The sequence below is a fragment of the Squalius cephalus genome, assembly GCF_949319135.1.
Source record: "Squalius cephalus genome assembly, chromosome: 4".
In the NCBI taxonomy this organism is placed as follows: Eukaryota; Metazoa; Chordata; class Actinopteri; order Cypriniformes; family Leuciscidae; genus Squalius; species Squalius cephalus.
In genome coordinates, this window is record NC_137125.1 from 50842240 (window position 1) to 50863204 (window position 20965).

General features: G+C 38.2%; 1 long non-coding RNA gene across 1 annotated transcript; it reads left to right on the forward strand.

The window, feature by feature from the left end:
- Positions 1-3248: 3248 nt before the first annotated feature.
- On the forward strand, positions 3249-7077 carry LOC307157895. The gene is made up of 3 exons (XR_013821112.1): positions 3249-3475; positions 3880-4044; positions 6603-7077. It is a non-coding gene; the product is annotated as an uncharacterized lncRNA (long non-coding RNA).
- The last annotated feature ends 13888 nt before the right edge of the window (positions 7078-20965 follow it).

The window sequence follows — 20965 nt, forward strand, 5'->3', positions numbered from 1 at the left end:
AATGAACGGCAGGATGATTGGGCAGAAGTTGTGAAGCTACGGGTGAATGGCATCATGGACCTACCTGCAACTGATGCTCAGTATCACTCCAAGTGTTACAATGCTTTCAGAAAGGTACCTATTGACTCTAATGCAACTGCTAGTAAACCAATTGACAGCTGCCTAGCTTCGGTCATAGACTACATGAGTGCAAACAAGTCAGTGACTTGGACTGTCTCCAAATTACATGATGTTTTTGTAGCTAATTCTGGGAGTTTGTGCCGGAAACAAATGCTAGCACACCTGTGTGATTATTATGGTGATGCCGTTATTGTACTGAGAGTTGAAGGATGTCAGACGATTGTTGGCTTTAGGCCGTACATTGCTAAATAACTCAAATTAGTAGGACAAACTGGCCTCTTCAATGATGACGATGATGATGTCGACAAGTTTGTCAGAAAAGTGCGGTGAGAGGTCCAGAATATTCCATTGCCTCGTGAATACGACCGTGGCAGCTTTAGGCATGAATGGGTCATTCAATATACAAGTCCAACTCTCCTAAGACTTGTCTCCAGTCTTGTGTCCAGGGTAGAAACGGTGACCAAACCAGCACTCAATGCATCAGCACATCCGTAAAATCTGGAATCACACAACTTTGGGGCTAGCTGTAAAACTTCATCATAAGGTAGTTCAGAACTGTTTCGGGACCTAAATGAGCATGGTCTTGTTGTAACATATGATGAGGTCCTCCGGGTTCCGGAAGTCAGCGGCCAAATACGCCTCAGATGATGCAGATACACTGAAATAAATGATTCGTTGAATTTAATCAATTTTTTTATCGTAAGTGGTTGCATTCAATTTATTTGACCTACATTTAAACAAATGTGTTAAGTTGAACTAAAATTGATTAAGTTCAATGAATAATTTTTTTCAGTGTAAGTACCTGTGGGTATGGACTGATGAGGTGCATTGGCCCTATTCACAGTTGGGGTGATAACTTTGATCTTGTAGTCTTCACACCCAATGGTTGCCACACAAGACATGCCATGGCCACTCAGTTTGTGCAAAATCCTGCAGGGATCCTGTTCCCTGGAGTGGCGACTCCAGACAGTGGGATTACGTCACTAAAAGTTCCCCGTCTGACAAAGCTCCAAGCTGAGAAATTCTGTCCGGTAGCTAACAGCAGTCTTGCCATTTAACATTATACAGGCCCTAAGAAGCTGACTCCACCCGCTCTGAAAGAAGTGCCAAGAACAGCTACTGTCCAAGAGAGCATCCGAGAGAGGGCTTCTAGAGCACAGAGGAGGGATGATGCTTCCATTCTACTCCTCTTCCCCTGGACTGGTCAGCCTACAATGTTGTGCACAGTGATGAAGGTGTGTCTAAAATGAAGAATATAAGTGTCTTTGGACCATTGCTCGACTCACCAGGACAGACGAGGATAGTGAAGATGATGAGGCTGCCTTTTGTTAATTAGTTGTGAGGCATAGCAGTTTGCCTGAAGGTGGTAGCCAGTGTGTGCTTTGTGTGGTGCAGAGGTGAGGCCCTCTTGGTTAGCTTTTGGTGTGGCGGGCTGACCCGGGTTGGCCAGACTCAGTTTTAACTCTTGCATCTGGCGGAGTTTTAACTGGGTCCCCGTTGGATCTTGCGACTTGCGGACCAACCTGGACAGCCCTTCTGCCATTCGGGAGTTGCCCTAGCGACTTGCGTGGCCTGTCTTGAATGGCATGTATACAGTGAATATTTGTACATAGTTTGTTGATCACACATGGTGATGGGCTTAGGTGATGTCATCTCATTGGGTGTCTTAAAGAGCTACCCCATTAATATGTATCGTACAGTTGCAGGATCCAAGTTATGTCAAATACCCGCATTGCTTTTCCCTCCAGAAATGCATAACATTCAGCCTAACAAAGATTCATCGTTTATCCAAAAAGCAATTTTGAATCTTCAAAAGTGTCAGGAGGGGATTCAGCCTCACCACACCCTAAACAATGCATCAATATTCACAAGAGCACTCAAGATTCTGAAATGTAAGTTATTTTGTATACCATAAAAATAACCTAAAATTATAACTGAAAGTAATCAGAATTTGCCTAAATAAATCAAAATATGTAATAAAATTAGCTCTTTGAAATCTGAAAATGCCAAAAATGAAATCAGCATCTTCTAAAACCTCTAAAACCACTCACATATTGTAGAAATTGGCCATACAGTGTAAAATATCTGCTAAAAATGGACGATTAAGCTAATAATGCTAATTATGCAAATTGCTCAACATATGCGAATTAGCATCCGGCAGTTTCTGTATGCTGGGGACCCATACTTCACATTTCTGCAAAAAAACTTTGGTGTACTCAACATTTCCGGGTTCACCTAGTTGGCTACTAGACTAATGTGTCGTTCGCATTATAAGGGTCTTTCCCTGCCATTAATGCTTGGATAACACGCCACGTGTTAATAATAATGTTCCATTAATAATAATAATGTCTAATGCGGTGGCTGTGATATTATATAAACCAACGTCAGTTGCCGTGATTTTTGGAATGACTTATCGCGAGAGAAAAAATGACGTTTTAGTCGCATAACATCGGTTAATGGAAACGCCGTCATTTCGCAATAGTTTTTTATCGATGTTTAGATAATAGCGCAAAACATTTGCGCAAATCTGTAATGGAAACGCGGCTTGTGACGCAGCAGAAAATGGGCGACATTAATGTTACATGAAGACGGATGGAAGAATTTGTCATCTGAATAGCCTGCGCCTGTGACGATTAGTGGGATTTAGAGATTTAGGGATTTAGGAAATTGTTCAACTGAGTGATACGGTAAGCCAATATATTTTGTTTTTTTGCGTTCGCATTTCTACATTGTTTTCACAAATGCTTATTTGGTTTGATTTTGCGATCGCGGTTTTCTACCGCGGCCGCGCAAACAATTCACTCTGTTCCACCTGTTTACCAAGTAAGTTAACGTTAACTTCGATATTTCACATAATAGGCAACATATACCATGTTATTTGCATGACCTGCTTTTGATATATATTTTTCGTTTCAGGCTTTGTAATCTGATGACGGTCCAGTGCTAATGTAAGTGCTTTTAGTGTTACAGTTATAGTCTATGTGGTAAAATAAAATAAAAAATGCTATCAAATGCTGTCAGTTCTGTGATCGTGCTTTTGAATCGTTGTCAGAATTTTCAATTTTGCTAGCATAAAAAAATCCATGTTAATGCTGTTTTCAAATGTAGTATTCCTGATTGCCATGCCATATGTTCCTACAAATTGCCTAACAATTCAAAGAGAAGTTAGACGGTGTTATCCTTCAAGCAGATAAGTAGATGATATTCAACAAATCTCATTAATCTGTAATATATGTTTTATGTTTTGGTTCTGTTGATCATGGTTGTGCTGTCCTTTTTAAAAATTGTTTCAGGAATTTGCAACGCTGATGTCCAGCAATCTACATTTGCCAGAGAGTCCACGCCTTATTTCCTGGTACATTAAAGGTTTAAGTTTAAACCTAAAATGAAAAGCCATCATTTACTCACTCCACTGCAAAATATGTTTTTCTTAATTAGTGTTTTTTTCTTGTTTCCAGTCCAGATATCTAAAATTCTTACATGAAGAAGCATTTAATTGACAAGTAAAAAGTGTCTTGTTTTCTGAAAGAATAAGTAAAAATTTAGTGAGTTTATGCTTAAAACAAGCAAAATAATATGGCAGTGCGTTTTAGTGTTCTTCTAACCCTAATCAATTTTAATTTTTAGGTGAAAATTTTAATTTATAGAACTATGAATAGATAGACAACTACATCGAACCACAGTGGAACCCACAATAGTTATTTAAATTATTAATATTATTTATTAATTCATTTTATTTTTATTTTTTTTCAATTACAGGTCAATCTCTAAGCAACCAGTGCTGGACATTACGTTTGGAAGGTCAAGGTGTGTGTGGAAAGGATCACAGCCTAACTTCATCGCTGGCCTGGCAGCGCTGTTTGCCTCCTCCTATAACTTCAGCTTGCAGTACAGGAAGAGGCAGCACCTTGAGTTTGTTCAGAGGTTAGTCATTAGCATATTTGCCATTCATATAAATATTAGACTGAATTGTGACTTGTCTTGACAGTATTTATTAAGCTGACTGACTACTGGTATGAACAATATGGCCCTGGTTTCCATACTGGGCTTAGCTTAATTAGTTCACCCAAAAATGAAAATTATGTCATTAATGACTCACCCTCATGTCACTCCAAACCCGTAAGACCTCCGTTTCTCTTCTGAAGACATCTTAAGATATTTTAAATTTATTCCGAGAGGATTTCTGTCCCTCCATTGTAAGTGAATATATACATTTTGGTCCAAAATGAACAAAAACTACGACTTTATTCAACATTGTATTCTCTTCCGGTCTGTTTTCCATCCGCGTTCACGAGTCCACATTGACGCTGCTGACGTGTTATCTGGTGCGTCAATATGGACTCGTGAATGCGGATGGAAAACAGACCGGAAGAGAATACAATGTTGAATAAAGTCGTAGTTTTTGTTCATTTTGGACCAAAATGTATATTCGATGCTTCAAAACATTCTAAATAACCCACTGATGTCACATGGACTACTTTGATGATGTCTTTATTACCTTTATGGACGTGAACAGTGACACGTCCATTGACTTACAATGGAGGGACAGAAAGCTCTCGGAATAAATCTAAAATATCTTAAGATGTCTTCAGAAGAGTTCAGAGGTCTTACGGGTTTGGAGTGACATGAGGGTGAGTCATTAATGACATCATTTTCATTTTTGGGTGAACTAACCCTTTAAGACAGGTCTAGGCCTTAATAAAATTAGGGTATTTAAGCAGCTTTTATAAAAATGTCTAATAAAAAAAAAAACATTACTGGTGTGCATCTTGAGACAAAACAGTGGCAGTCACATATTTAAGATATGTCTGTGCAAGTTGTTTTCAGTTGAAGGATTAGTGTAAATTCTATCATTAATTACTCACCCTCATGTTGTTCCAAACCTGTAAGACCTTTGTTAATCTTCAGAACACAAATGAAGATATTTTTGATGAAATCTGAGAGGTTTCTGAACCAGCCATAGACAGAAATGTCTTTGCAATTTTCAAGGCCCAGAAAGGTAGTAAAAACATTGTTTAAATAATCCATGCAACTACAGTGGTGCAACCTGTTTTGTGCACAAAAAAAAAAAAAAAATAACGACATTATTCAACAATCTCTACTCTTTCACGTCATTCTCCTACGCTGTTGACGTAGTGTAAACAGTGTCAAGTCACCTTCATTTATATAGCGCTTTTAACAATATAGATTGTTTCAAAGCAGCTTAACAGTGATAATAGGAAATTACAGTAACATAGATTGTTTTGGCTTTACAGCAGCTCTAGAATAAAGTTATTAGATCGACTATTTTTGACTGTCAAAATGCAGGCGGACACAGCTTCCGTGAGTTGTTCAAAATCTTTATTTTTGGTAAACTCTGTGTACACAAACAATGTTCTCAATGCTCTGGAGTTCATGTGTAGAGCCCCTGGTGATACTTAGAGCACAGTTTCATGTTGTGTCGAGCCTCCTTAGTGTTTTAAAAAATAGCGATTTTTAATGCTATCATAGTCCAAGCACTCCCATTCAAAAGGCAATTAGACCGAAAACGAAAATACGGTCAAACTTAAGTGGCGTTTCCATCCTAATTATGCTTTTAAATGAAAGTTTGCCTCTGGTAGATTAACAAAAAGACCCTAGGTTGCATTTTGGCGAGAGTTACCCTTTAATACACTCCGGCCTACTCATCCTCACAAAACAGTGTAGGAGAATGACATGTAAGAGAAGAGGTTATTTTGGGGTTATTTTGCGCACAAAAAGTATTCTCGTCACTTCATAATATTAAGGTTGAACCACTGTAGTTATATGTTCTATTTACCAATGTTTTTACCACCTTTCTGGGCTTTGAGAGTTGCAATGACATTGATGTCAATGGAGGGACAGAAACCTCCCAGATTTCATCAAAAATATCTTAATTTGTGTTCCAAAGACGAACGAAAGTCTTAAGGGTGAGCAATAATGACAGAATTTTCATTTTTGGGTGCAAACATGCATTTTAGTCTGGTAAATGTCATGTTTAACATTATCATGTAGTCATGTATGCAATAAACATTGCAAGGCTTGCAATTAAAGTTAAATTATTTCTGTCACAAAGGTTTGGGCTGGATTCTGGCAATGTGTGCTCTATATAAACAGAGTCTATGGCTGTCTTTCCACTGATACTCTGATGGGACCTGATGAGGGGATGATATTAAAAGTTGTAGAATAAAACTTTAAATCTGGCAACCCCACTTCCAAAAGTTTAGTTAGTTGACAGTGCGCATGTAAACAGACACATTGAGTTGATGTATTTTAACCAGGGCAGAAAAAATATCAGTTATTGATCACAACATCCAACATTGCATTTTTTTTTATGTTGTTCAGTTTTATCCAAACAGATTAGTCGTTAAAACCGATATCTGTTTTTTATTTACACATCTTTTGTGCTGTCTCTCTCTGTCAAAATATATAAACTCAGTCCATAATATTTCATTGTTTTTTTTCCTTTCTTTTCTGCCTTTTAGACGATTTCCTGACATCAATCCTGAACGTGGATCAAAAACAAAGAAAGGACAAGTAACTTCAAACAAAACTGGCCAAGTTGTGCAAAAAAAGAACACTGTAAGCCTACAGGTGTCCTCACTTCTGCGAAAACTTGAAGACTTTGAATGGGATTTCGTTTGCACTTGTATGGACTTCAAAACAGAAACAGCAATTCACTGCCATTATAAAGCTTGGAAGAGCCAGGACATTTTTTAATATATCTCCGATTGTATTCGTCTGAAAGAAGAATGTCATATAGACCTAGGATGACTTGAGGGTGAGTAAATTTGAGCTAATTTAATTTTTTGGGTGAACTATCCCTTTAATTAAGTGCTAAGTGTTACCTGTTTGTTGTTAAGTGTTAAAATTGCATTTTATGTTTAAAAAAAATTCAGCCAACATGTTCACAGAAGGCAATTTTCTGATCTTTGCTTTTAACCAAAATAAATGTTTTAAAACCCAGAAAATGTTGTTTTCTTTTTCCTAGTGTGACTACTATACAATTTATTGCTGTAGACAAGTTTAATATTGTAAAAGTATGTGGTGTATTTGGTAATTACAGTGGAGTACTGTAAATGCTGTTTACTGTACTAGTGCTGTAAAAATACAGTATGTGGCTGGCAACCCAGCTGCCAGTATTTTACTGTAAATTTACAGTACAATGTTTTACAGTACAATACTGTAAATGCTGTCTACAGTACTAGTTCTGTAAAAATACAGTATGTGGCTGGCAACCCAGCTGCCAGTATTTTACTGTAAATTTACAGTACAATGTTTTACAGTACAATACTGTAAATGCTGTCTACAGTACTAGTTCTGTAAAAATACAGTATGTGGCTGGCAACCCAGCTGCCAGTATTTTACTGTAAATTTACAGTGAAAAGTTTTACAGTGTATGTACTTTCGTGGAATCCTGTGCAAGTCAAGAATCTGCCATAGAAATGAATGGGAATGCTAATGGATAGCTTTCTCCAGGTATTATAGACCTCCTTGTGCTATATTAAATCATGTCTCAATTACGGGAGGATGAACAAATTCTCTTCTTACCCATCTGAGCACTATAGTCTCCCCAAGGACTGAATTCAAAATCCACTGCAGCAGTTCCTCAAATAGCTAAAGTAGATGATAATTGGATCCAAAGTTTGCCGTGAGGGGGGAAATAGTCTTAACCTGTTCAGTCTTTAAAGCATTTACTGTGTCTTTCTGACAAAAAGAACAAAATTAAAGTGAGAATAAGATGGAACTTAAGACAAAGACAATGACAATAAGACGCAACTTGCTAGTTCCACAAAAAAAACAAAAAACAAATGAGAACTTGTCCCATCAAGATTACCCCTTCAAAAGTGACTGCCCTCCAAATGTTTTACACAATGGCCTGCCAAAAACTGGCAAAACACCTCAAGCGCAAATCAGCCTTTATGCTGAGATGCTTACAGAAACCGTGCCAGGTTTAACTGCATAGCAATGAAAGGAAGAGTTTGCCAACATCATTGACGGTACACAAACTTTGATGCATCATCCTCTTGTCTGTTTGGAAGCATTCAGAGAAAATGTTCCCATGCTCTCTGTTTGCATGCTGAACGGATCGTACGTTGTCTGGTTAAATTAATGAATCCACATTGCTTCATTTATTGGAGGAAATAACTTTGAGTGCTCCTTGCAATAACCCTGTAATTTTTCGGAGTTGATGTAAAGTTCAAATGAATAATGAACACATCAAACCATAAATAAAGTACATCTGGATTATTGATAAACCAAACAATTTCAGAGTTTTCAGAGATTCCTACAGTACATACTCTTCTTCTAGGCCTGTTAGTGGAGGCTGATTGTAACGTATTGTCGAGGAGGAAGGAATATAAATAATGGGTAACACTTCAAAATAGACTTTTGAACGTTCAGTATAACACATTACACAAAACAATAACTGCCAAAGGACTGAACAGAACGGGGAGTATAAATACACATAGAAAGTGAGTTAACTAAACAGGAACAGCTGGACGATTAACTAATCTGTAGCCATGGAAACTAATGACAACTCATATAACAGACATGACAGGAACAAAACAGAACATAATCGTGACACCCATGCCAGTTGTAACAAACAAGAGTGATTACAATTATTCACCACATGCTCAGTAGAGTCTTCTAAATGTACATAATATTAATATATTTAAACATAATAATATTTAAAACATATTTTTTTTAATTAAAAAACACTGTACAAAAGTAATTACAAATTATTTAACAAATTAAACAAAAATACATTACAATTAAAAATTATTAAAAAAATGTAACATTTATTTATTTTAAAATCTATTTAAAAAAAAAAAAGAGAAATATTTAAAAGAGTTGAAATAAATTATATTATTATTCAGTTTCTACCAAAAGATGGCAGGAGATTTAGTAGTAGTGTGTAAGATGATGTATGAGATGATGAAAAATGTAAAACATGTTACAATTGCCCCCGGTCTCACGTCCATGGTAAATAACTGTGACAAACGAATTCACACTCTGCCAAACAGTTCTGCTGAAGTAGACAACATCTTATTTGAGATTATGCTCAAAAACTGTCACTATTTTTCATTCTGTATGGGAGAATGGGCTTGTTGAAGCATCTCTTATTTCAGTAATTGTTGAATTGGTTTTGCAAGTCAGTTTCTTAAAAGGCATGAAAAGTTTACATACATGAAAGTCTTGTTATATTGAGTAATATTGACTATTAAAGGGCCTCTATTATGCTATTTCAAAGGTTCCTAATTTAGTTTAAGGGTGTCTAAGGTTAGTTTAAGGTCAAAAAACACTTTCATTTCTCATAATATACATTGCACATCACCTCATTTCTCAAAGAGTCTGAAATGGTTTGTTCAAAGATTCATTTGCTCAAAACCCCTCCTCTAAGGAGCCTACTCTGCTCTGATTGGTCAGATGGCCAAGTCTGTTGTGATTGGTCTACCGCTAACAGCGTGTATCAGAAACAAAACACACATTACCATATCTTGATTTCACAGTGATATGAATAATGCCTTTCTTTTTTTTCCAGATCAATACCAGAGCAAGTCCTCATCCTTTGGAAGCGCATCAAAGTGGAATCATAGCTTCTTCTCGACATGTCGACATCACAAACCAAACACTTCCAGGCATCAGCAACAAATACAGTGTTTGAGGGAGGGTCAAAGTAGATGTTGTTCATGGCAGCCAATTAAGACCATAGGCGGGCATTATGCAAATTTATTACATTGTTACATAGACTGGAATTGCTGACGACTCGTTTCAGCAGTTCAGAATCAGTTCTTTCTTTAAGGAGACAATAACTTTATTTGTACCTTTACCTTTAAATCTTTTCAGACCTTTTACCTTCACGAACAGCTATATTACACAATGCATGAAAGGTAATATCCGAAAAAGCATAATAGGGGCACCTATTATGTTAAATACATTAATTAATTAATTAATTAATTCTTTAAAAACCTAATTTGGTGCGGTTTTGCAACACACATTACTCCAATGTGATAAAGTACATTACCAGATGTTTGCAGTGTGTGAAAATTTTCAAATGAGGACACAGGCCTTTAAATAAAATGTCCAATGGAAGTCTAGGGAATGCGTGACTATTTATTCTGCCGGTGTGGAAAGTTTGCCGCTAATGAAGCTGGGACTAAAGCCTCTCTGGACTGTGAACACCTTCTCTTTTAATCTTTATTTATTTAATGAGCGCCTATACCCTGCAGTGTTAGTAATTAGCCCTCTTTCTCCTTCTAACTCCTTGAACATGAAATCACAGAGCAGAGGCCACACTCAGTGCTGAGGGCAGGGAATACACAACAGCAAAGGAGAGGAAGAGAAGAGCGAGCGTTCTCTGGAAGGCAAAAACAACGTGCCGAGATTCTGGCGAGCAGCTTGTCTGATTAGTGCTGATTAGGGTCTAATTGTAGTTCTCCAAAACAAGATGACCTCTGCTTTGTTTACTGATGGGATTAATCGTGGCCTGGCAGAATTAAAAATCCCAGCTGAATTAATTCCTTCCTCATTAGATTGAAGCTTTTTAAAATGCAGACTGCATAAAATGTGTTCCATGTCCCCAAGGAGTCCGATTAAAGTTCAGAGGTGTTTTTGAGTTGTTCTGATACTTTTTTGCCATTGACGAGTAAACATTTCACAAATTCACAGGGGAGGACTATGCCTAGACCTTACATGGCACAAACAACATCAGAGCAACCGCAAAAGAAATAATTCGAATGAGAACTAATGAGATATTTTGGGATGATTTGTATCTCTTGGCTATATAGTGAGTGCCAGTACCACATTTCTCATAGTTACAGTACGCTGGACAGTGTGTCGTCCACGGCCTGCGATTGTGAATATGACTGAAATAGGAAGTTTGAATCTGATTGGCTGGATTCAATTCAACAGAATGCAATTATTGTGACCATGCACTTTTTAGCAGCATTGCTGAAAGCATTTCTCCTTTTAATTCCTCAGTCTTAGTTCTTGGACAAACCTACGTAGGTTTGTCACAAATTTGCATAGTTTGGTTTGTGTTGCCGATAAGATGCTGTTTTCTTTGCATGCACTTCCAAAGGACGAGGACTCGGGCTCAAATTGATTCAGTAAAACCGACACCATCTTTACTGTTCGTATCACTGTGTATCAAGCGCTGAGGAAGCCTCCGGAGCTGAAAGTAATGGGCATTTTGTTTCTGACACATGCTGTAAGCGGTAGACCATGGTCACTGTGATTTTGCCAAGAAAGACATGTTTCTGGATCAACCTATTTTGTTGATCCTGGTACAACATTCCGGTCCGAATATTCTGTCCATATCCCTATCCCTGGTTGATTGGAATGTTGTTCCAGGATCAACAAAGATGTTGATCCAGGAACATGTTGTACTTGGTGAAATCATGTTCACTGTAGACCAATCACAACAGACGGGGCCATCTGACCAATCAGAGCAAAGTACGCTCTCAGAAAGGAGGGGTTTAGAAAGACCAGATCATTTATCTAACTGTTTCAGACACTGTGAGAACAGAGGTGATGCTGCAATGTATATTATGAACAAATTGAAGTGTAAACCAATTGTAGCAGACCTCCAAAACAAAATTAGGAACCTTTAAAATAGCATAACAGGGGCACTTTAAGCACAGAAATCCTTCCTCAGCAGTACACCACCAGTAGTTCCTTTAAGCTACGGACATGGCAGTCTTCTCCTTCACGGTGCATAAAAGATCCCCGTAAATGCCAGCAAAAGGACCTTAATACTCTTACTATATCTTTAAGTCCAGCTGTTCCTGGTGAGCAGGGGGGGATTGTTTGGATCAGGACAAGTGCTTATTGTCAAGGTTTAAACCGCAGACAGGTTTGCTGATTGCCATTGATGTGTTACACTACGGGGACCCAGTAAGTGAGCTGTCCTCAGCCCGAAGAAATGTAGGCCTAAGTTGTCTAAAAGATTCTCTGTAGGGATATGCTGTCCCTCAGCATGAGGCATGGATTTAATCACTTAACCTGTCAGAGCACGAGTAGTAAATAAAAACCTCTGCTCCCACAAGCCCATTCTCTGAAACACACAGAAACACACACACACACACACACACACACAGGAACATATTCCCATTAGCACTGACAGCCTTTCTTAAATGTTTAATTTCACTTCCCTCAACTAGCATGAACACTCTGACCTAAGAGCTTGAGAGAGTTTATTACTTCATGGCTAATGGTCTAGCACAAGCACAGCATCTTTATCTCGGCACATCAGCATTAAGGACATAATATACAAACTCCAAATGTGACGAGACAGTTAATAATGATGTTGCAGCAGCCACACAGATGCACATTAATAATACAGTTGGCATCAAAGACACGGTACCAGAGCAGACGCCAATGACACAATTGCACATTCCTCCCTGTAGCCTACACAGATACCCACTACATATGACAATGTACTCTGAAGCTCACCTTTAAGATCATTAAAACCACCAAACCAGTGATTACTTTGGAAACATGTTCGATTTATATTGCGATTGTGTGATTTTAATTACTCCAGTCCAAATCACATTATCTGTAGCTTACTGTAACAAGATGGGAAAATTCATGTAGCTGTCAGCACCTGGGGCTCCTGCGATTGTTGCTGGATGAAAAGGTGGAGACAGAGTTTGCTGACAGGGCATCCAAATAGCCGTATTTGCTCGAAATCACAGGGGAACTATTATTATTCTAGCAACAACAAATCTAAGTGACAGCCTTCAAATGCACTGCGGCTCACTGAAGAACATTTCATCATGCATTTAATTCAGACTTTTACCAAAGAATTTGCAGTGTGGTCACAAAGACTTTGGGAATTTAAGTTGTCATTCTGAAAAACCAACCTAAAGTAATGTAGTGTATTATATATTAAATCACTGCTTTGTTAACTTAATTTTGTGACAAAATACAACTTGTTAACACTTTATAGAAAGGTTCAAATTGTTTTAACATTTCAATATGTACATATTAACATATTAAGATATTCTGAATCGACATGAAGGAACATAAATATTTTTGATTAACATTACGGCATTACAAATTATGCATTAACAGTCATAATTTATCAGTTTAAATATTAAGTCCAGGGCTTGATTGCTGAAATCGAAGCCAATAATTGTGCATTTTAACATTTTGTCACTGCAGCGGTATGGGAACTGCGTTATGGTGCTCATTAGATGCCCAGCATGACATTAATCTTCATTTAGAGGGCCAGCGAGACAAATGAACTGAATATTTCAGGCTTCAGTAAAACAATGCACAAAAACAACACAGAAGAAAGCAATATTGCAGAAATGAAAGTGTAAACTCTCCCGAGTGGCTTTCTATTAGTGGAACTGGTTGTTCTGTTTATGCATATGTAAGTTTTCATTGACTGTTAATAGTCAGTGTATTCTGGATGTGAGCAATCTAGAAATTGTATTCATGTTCAGTCCTAACATAATTACTGCTATGACTACTTCCTGTGTTTATCTGGGGGAGAGGGAGGGGGGTCTATTCTTTCTTTAGTTTTCTCTAGATACAGTGCTGTATCTATAAAAAAGACCTGCGATGTACAGCCATAAACAAAACCATTAGCTATTGGAATGCAACGCATTTTGTAAAAATATCCATTAGTAGGACAGCACTAACATGTTATTGCAATAGCACTGTTATTTAGCTGTTAAAAAGCAATGACATTTTGAAGAAAACATGTTTTTGTGGGCAATACTGTGCCTCTGGGATGACAAAGACTTTGTGTGGCACAGATTGGACAACAGCTCGATTCGCGGATGCCTGCGATTGGGAACGAAGGAAAAGAGAAACAGATTGAATTATCATCACATCTGAAAACAATGATTTTCTTTCCCCATTCCTGTCAGGATAAGTATCCCAGCGTGAATCTGGGCCAGATGCCCACTGTACTCGAGTTCATTTGAAAATTTGCACGCCATATTAGTGGCGCAGCTGCGGTAAACATCAGAGGTGATGTCTTGTGCCACACTCTCAAAATGAGAATAGCTTGAGTAATTGGCCTTTAATGCGAAATGATTACTTATCTTGGTAATCATGTCCTCTTGCAAAGGCTTTTGAAATTTTAGATCAATGTAAGTGCATTTTGATCATATTTCATTCTTTATCAGAATCTCAATTTTTGGGGGTGATTTTTTTTTCTTTTTTTCTAGATTTGATCAATAAACAATATAATTTAAGCACATTCTTGACATTATTTATTTCACACAAAATAACTCTCCAATGCTTAACCAGCTCAAATGATCTCACATTGGGTCAATTTTGGTGTCTCTGCCGACCTCTTGTAGAAAAAAATAATAATATAACATGATCTTTCATGACTCTTGCCTCTAGATGGCCTCTAACTTTATATGAAGCAAATAAGCTCTTCCGCTGGGTCCTCAAGTCAGTTCTTGAGTTTCTCTCGTCAGTATGCATTCAGACACACATGCAGACATTATAAAATTTGGTAAAGGTTTTGATAAAGTTTTAACATTTTTAGATTTAATTTAAATTTAGATTTTTTTTAAAAGGTTTTTATGTATACTGAAGTATTCCTAGCATTCCATTCATTCCTAAGGGGGTCGAACTGATCCGCGAGGGAAGGATTTGTTACTATTTTTATTACAACCACATAAACTCCTCGAATCCAGTCAATTATTATTTTATTTTTTTGTGTATTCATGCGACAAAAGTCCTAAGGTCTTAGACCACTCTAATAAACACAAAACATTTATTTCGGGTCAAAATGACTCGAGGACGCAGAACTGCAATTGCTGCAACTACAAATTCAAATTCCAGCTCATGAATTCAATAGCTAAATTCTGAAATTTGCCCAAGCATGTCAATCACACATCCCCAGCTATGCCATCACCAAGAGAGAATGGGTAAGTGCGAAGGCCCTGCTGGCTGCTGCCGACCTCAAATCCACAAGCAACCCAACCCAGCATGATACTCGGTGCTCTACGCTCTGTATGTCACTGCATGCTGGGCTAGCCCTCTTTTCTTCTCTCCTTCCAATGCAACACTCAATCTCCATCTCCAACCTCACGGCTGTCTGTTCTAACTCACCCACGCCAAACTTGCCAGAAAAAAGTCTTATTTATCTGTGAAATGAGGTAAAGCCTCACGGGATTCCACTGCATCATCATCGGCTTATTAAAAAATAAATTCACGCTGTCCCAACCACACAGATGACGGCACATGTGCATCTCTTCAACAACGCACACTCTTGTTCTCTATCACAGCTGAAACATATCATGTGACTTTCTTGGGTCGTGGTAAATGAGGCAGTACTTCATGCTGTCTCTCTGAAGAGCATCTTACTCTGCTGTTGCTGAACTATGTAACCATAATGTGTTTCTTCTCCATAGGAAGGAAACAGGCTATGTGAACATATTTATCACTTATCTTTCTACCATGCTGATACAAGACAGCTAATGAGAAAATGCTGGACACAGATACCAATGATCTATATATATTTGAGTGGTCTGGCACATAAATGCAGCTAAAGTGGAAACATTTGTTATCTGTATTTAATATGTCTTATTTATTTATTTTTTTATCTCTATAGAGAAAGTATACTGTGCACACTACGCACATTTTGCTGATATATTCATTCTACTCGAGCGCACTGTATCCCATAATAAACTTAACTTGACTTTACATTATCTGTGATTTTAAACGTCTTTCTTGATTAAAATCATTTGATTAGACTTCCAAAAGATTGGATAAAAAAAATCCATTTTTTGAAATAAATTTCCAATTATAACTGAATTCCACTCTAAGTGTGGTGAGGTAATGTGACAATACTGATTGAAAAGCGGGGCTGTGTCCGAAATCGCACCCAACACCCTTTAATAGAGCACTATTTGAGGGGACAGCCATTTGGCGTCAGAAACCAAAGTGGATGTTAGTGCACTCATTCAATTCCATAATGCACCACAATCACGAGTGTACAACTGATGTACTCTCAATGGCTAGAGAATACCCATAATGCACTGTGAGGGTGGCGCCGAATGAATTCCTGCACCTCGTCAGAAGATGGCGCCCTCAGCTGAATCATTCATCCTTCTATTTTCCAAACCGCTAGTCCAATGTGGGTATAGTGTAATACCATACAGGTATACATTCCTTTTTAATTGATTATTAAATTGTTTAATTAATGTTTATAGTTTCCATGACAGAGTTTAAGATCAATCTTTTCATTACTACTGGTGCTGACAGTTTGCTAAATTTTAAATGAATATTAAACAGCAAGCACAAACTACGAAAAAGTGGCAGGCCACCCAGTATTCAAATTCACTCACTCGTTTTCATTCACTTCTTCAAGTAGACTATATTAGTGGAGTACTGTAGGGAATAGTGAATGAGGGTATAGGGGCCGATTTCAAACACAGCTTGTATCATTAAATACGCCATGATATACATACTATTTAGACATATAAATTAAATTAAATTAAATATGTTAAAATGTCTTAACTTTGGGCAGAATTGATCAGTCAAAAAAAAAAGAAAAGAAAAGAGTTGACTGATTGTGGCTGATTTTACTTCCCGGTTCATCTGTCACACAGGAAACGAAGGGTCAGGTTGAACACAATGCATTGTGGGGTACGGTTTTAATGGCAGTATGCTTTGTCTAATACTCAGTGGATAAACTGTGATTTTGGAGGTGGGGGAACCCTAAAAATTAGAATTTACCAACAGCCAAGTATACTGCAAAAATAGTAAGAGTAGTATGCCATTTTGAACATAATCTCATCTTTGATAATAGCACAATGAGCATGTGAAGGTGGCACATTTTCTCCAACATGCCTAGCAACAACTTAGCAGGAACGCAGCAAGGAGGTGGATTCAGCTCATGTGCGGTTTTAGCCATCTCGCTCTAAAGAGCTGATAGAGAAGCTCCTTTATCCAGCCTCTTAAGGGGTTCACGAAGGACGTCTTCTCCTACCATGTTTGAGCTTTGCTAGGAACCATGATAATGACTTCATTTTAGGGGCCAGCTCTGAACAGAAGATAAAGGAGGAAATTACACACTCAAAAGGCAGCGCTCATCGGGATGAGTTTTTAGGGGGTTTTTTCTGACTGAGGATCGAGTCGGTACGAGATGAAGGCAGATGGGTGGTGAGCGAGAAGAGGATCTCTAGAGGGATTATGTTGTATTTCTGATTCTCGTCCCTGGTCTCCCCATGGTTTAATATGCGCCAGAACTCAATCTCACACTCTGAGTGCTGTTGATAAGCCTGAGCATGGTGGCATCAGACCCCAGAGAGGAGTTTATGTGGAGCTGGCGCATGGCAGAAAATCGAATTTCTCCATAGACAATGAGGTCCATTTGTACAGTCAGGCCGGATGAAAAGAGTGTGTTCTGTAGTCACTGTTTCCCACAGATTCACACATTGTTCTCCCTAGACTGAAAAACATTTTTAATGGAAGTTGAGGAACTTGTTAAGGGCCGATTTAATTAAATGGCAAAACCTGCCGCATGTTTTGTGACTATCTTTAGTTGGAGAGCAGACTCTTTTTTTCTCTTTTTTTCCCCTGATGTTTAAAGACAACATGCTATTAAAATAGACCCTACTTCCTAATAAAGATTCCTGGTCTTTCTGTGAACAATGCATTAGTGCACATTTTTTAAATGAGAAAAAAAAAAAAATTAATTAACTTGCACAATAATCAAGTCCCAAGTTTTTCTCCTCATTATCATTATTATTTTTCAGTATCATTTATTATTAGCTTACCTAAAGTTGACGTCATGTTCACATCAATCTCAGCTGTGAGAACAGATTGGTTTCTGTGGGTTTTCCATTATGACTGCTGTTTTCTCGACGCATGGGTGGCTGTCAATGAAGTCGGTGCCAGTGACGATCGTCTCCAAACAGTCACTGATACATTTTTTCATTACCGTGGACATCAGCTTATGGAGGCGGCAGACAGTGTATCAGCTCACTTGAATCTCTCTGATGATTGGAAACTGATTCCATATTATTCTGTAGGTTATTTGCAAATGATTTACTATAGGACCAAAAATGATGCCAATCAGCTTTAAAATTACTCATAAACATAGACCTGAAAACAATTTACTCCCTCAATTTGTTTGTTAGACTCAACTCAAATAGAGCATAGGTTTCATTTGAATGAAAATAACAGTTTATATGTGCTGTTATTTAATTTAATAGCAAATATAAACTGAATGGCAACATCTAGATGCATTTAATGTATGGGGGAGACTATGGCTAGTTGTCACACTTTTAACTCCGGGTACTATTGAAAGTCAATTCACTCTTCGCAGGAAGTTTGATTGATAGGCGGTCTGACCAATCATAATCCGCCATCACCCGAATCAGCCATTTTGTCCAACAAAGCAGGTGAGTTAGTAGATTAACGTCGGTGGACTTGAACTTGAAAAACGGTGTGTACTGACATCTTTCCGTGGTTGAAACAACATTCCTTCTGATGTTCATTCATGTTCATTTGATTCTATAATTTAACTAGAAGAAAGAGATGATCGGTTCGCGAGCAGCTTTAACTGAGGCACTACATCGATCTGTTACGACACATTAAAGAGCCAAAAAACAGTATTTATTGTTTAATTTCTTTAAAAAATGATCAAATTTGAAATTTTTCATTGTATTGTCAGTGTCCTCTTTGCTCCACAATGTATTTTTCACTGCGTGAGAACATGACGTGTGGCATGAGAGGGGCAAGGCTTGTCGGACATAGCAAAGGTAACTAAAGTGGGCGGGTCTTTGCGAAAGGTCAATTTTTGTAGACATAGGCTATATCTTAAAGTAAAAAACATTTTTTCCATTGAAACTGTCCATTTAAAAAAATAAAACAATTCACTCAACACACTTTGACTTTTGCACCAATAGAAAAAAAAAAATGATACCATAGAGGGAAGGTTGTCACAATAATGAGTTCTCAGCTAAATTTAAATAGCAAAACAATTACGTAGTACAAAACGATGAAAACATGGAAAAGGAAACCTACAGCCCTTGTGAAAACTTGCCCTAGTCTCCCCTGCTGTGTAAAAACTGCACTGAGAAAACTTAATGCAGCTTTATAACCCTCTGCAACATCCTTTTTTAACACATTTGTTATTCAGTGTAAATTTTTATCTCACACATCCTCCCCTCTTCGCACAATAAAAAGCGAAAAAATAAAATGTGTACACAACATAGAAAAATTGAGTACGAATAAATGAAAAATTCACAGATAACAAAAATGGCCTGTGCAGCCAAAAGAAAGTCGATTCCCAACACTATGGCTTGTGTAAATGTGCCTGTCCAGTCGGACTCCATCTCTGAGCTGATGGATTAATAATAACTAAACCCGCTGTTTGAGAATCACTGTGGTATAATTGCGTAGCAACACAATCTGCTTTCAGGGATGACGTTAATGGGCAAAGAGCCTCGGCCATCCTTTTATTTGGCTGTCAGCATGTAAAAGGTTCCCTACGGCGCAGACCCCTCACTGAAAACCAGTCACCACTGTGTCACATGGACAGACACCAGAGGTTCACAGTTTTAACAGCCCTGTGAGTCGCCAATGATTCAGATCAATCTCTCGAATGTGTTTTACCCGCGCCTGTGTGAAGCGTGGGTGTCACACACATGGCATTATGCAAGCATGGGTGTCTCTGCCGTAATCCAACATCTGAGATGGCAAGACTCGCAAAAAGAAACAGCCTAATTTTATTATCATTGATTTGAACATTATGCTGTGGATCTTTGGGAGATTATTGCATTAAGAGGAGCATGTAATTCAATTAAAAATGCAGGGCTGAGGAACGCACAATGTCATAATCCCATTTGATATGCGATCAGTCGCAAGAGCTGCAGCACAAGACTCTGGCCGCCTGCCCGTGAGCTATGAACTCTGCTGACTGCCCCGACAAATGCACTTTTATTTTCCTGAGGGAGCTGCTTTTCAGGACATGATTTATGTGAGCATGTTCTCCACAGAGACCCGCACGTGTGCTTTTCGGAAGGCCTGCACCGTCGTCTCTTGTCACTCGGCGCAAATCTGCAGCTATTGTTTTCCACGAACAATGGGGGATATTTTTAAATCAAACTTTACTCTGCAGAAAAACTGTTCAATTTCCAGCAGCCGATGTTCGGTTAGGTGTGCAGCACAAGAGTCAAGGCTAAATGCAGAGGGCCAATTTCAAGAGGTTGCAGTTTAGCTTTAGCTACTCTTCTTATTGACCTTCATTACAGTAGATTGTACACAGTAGGACCAGGTCCAGGAGACTCTGCTTTCACCAGAGGCACTAAACTTGCTTTGTAAAATAGATTATCATGTGTTGATACCTGCATTCTTTCCCACCTCCGGAAGGTGAGTCAGTTCACTAAGCGGCTATTTCCAGTGATGCCAATACAACTTAAAACGACCTGAGTGTAGAAAGAAATATACAAACTTTGTCAATGTTACATTTAAATGACATATTTCAAATAAAATATAACAACAATAGTATGATAAATTGTGGTTCTTAAGTTCAAATTACACAAAAAAAAAAACACACTTTTTTTTTTGGGTAGGGGTCCAGCAAATGCACATGCACATTTGAGCAAGGACATACACTCACCTAAAGGATTATTAGGAACACCATACTAATACTGTGTTTGACCCCCTTTCGCCTTCAGAACTGCCTTAATTCTACGTGGCATTGATTCAACAAGGTGCTGAAAGCATTCTTTAGAAATGTTGGCCCATATTGATAGGATAGCATCTTGCAGTTGATGGAGATTTGTGGGATGCACACATCCAGGGCACGAAGCTCCCGTTCCACCACATCCCAAAGATGCTCTATTGGGTTGAGATCTGGTGA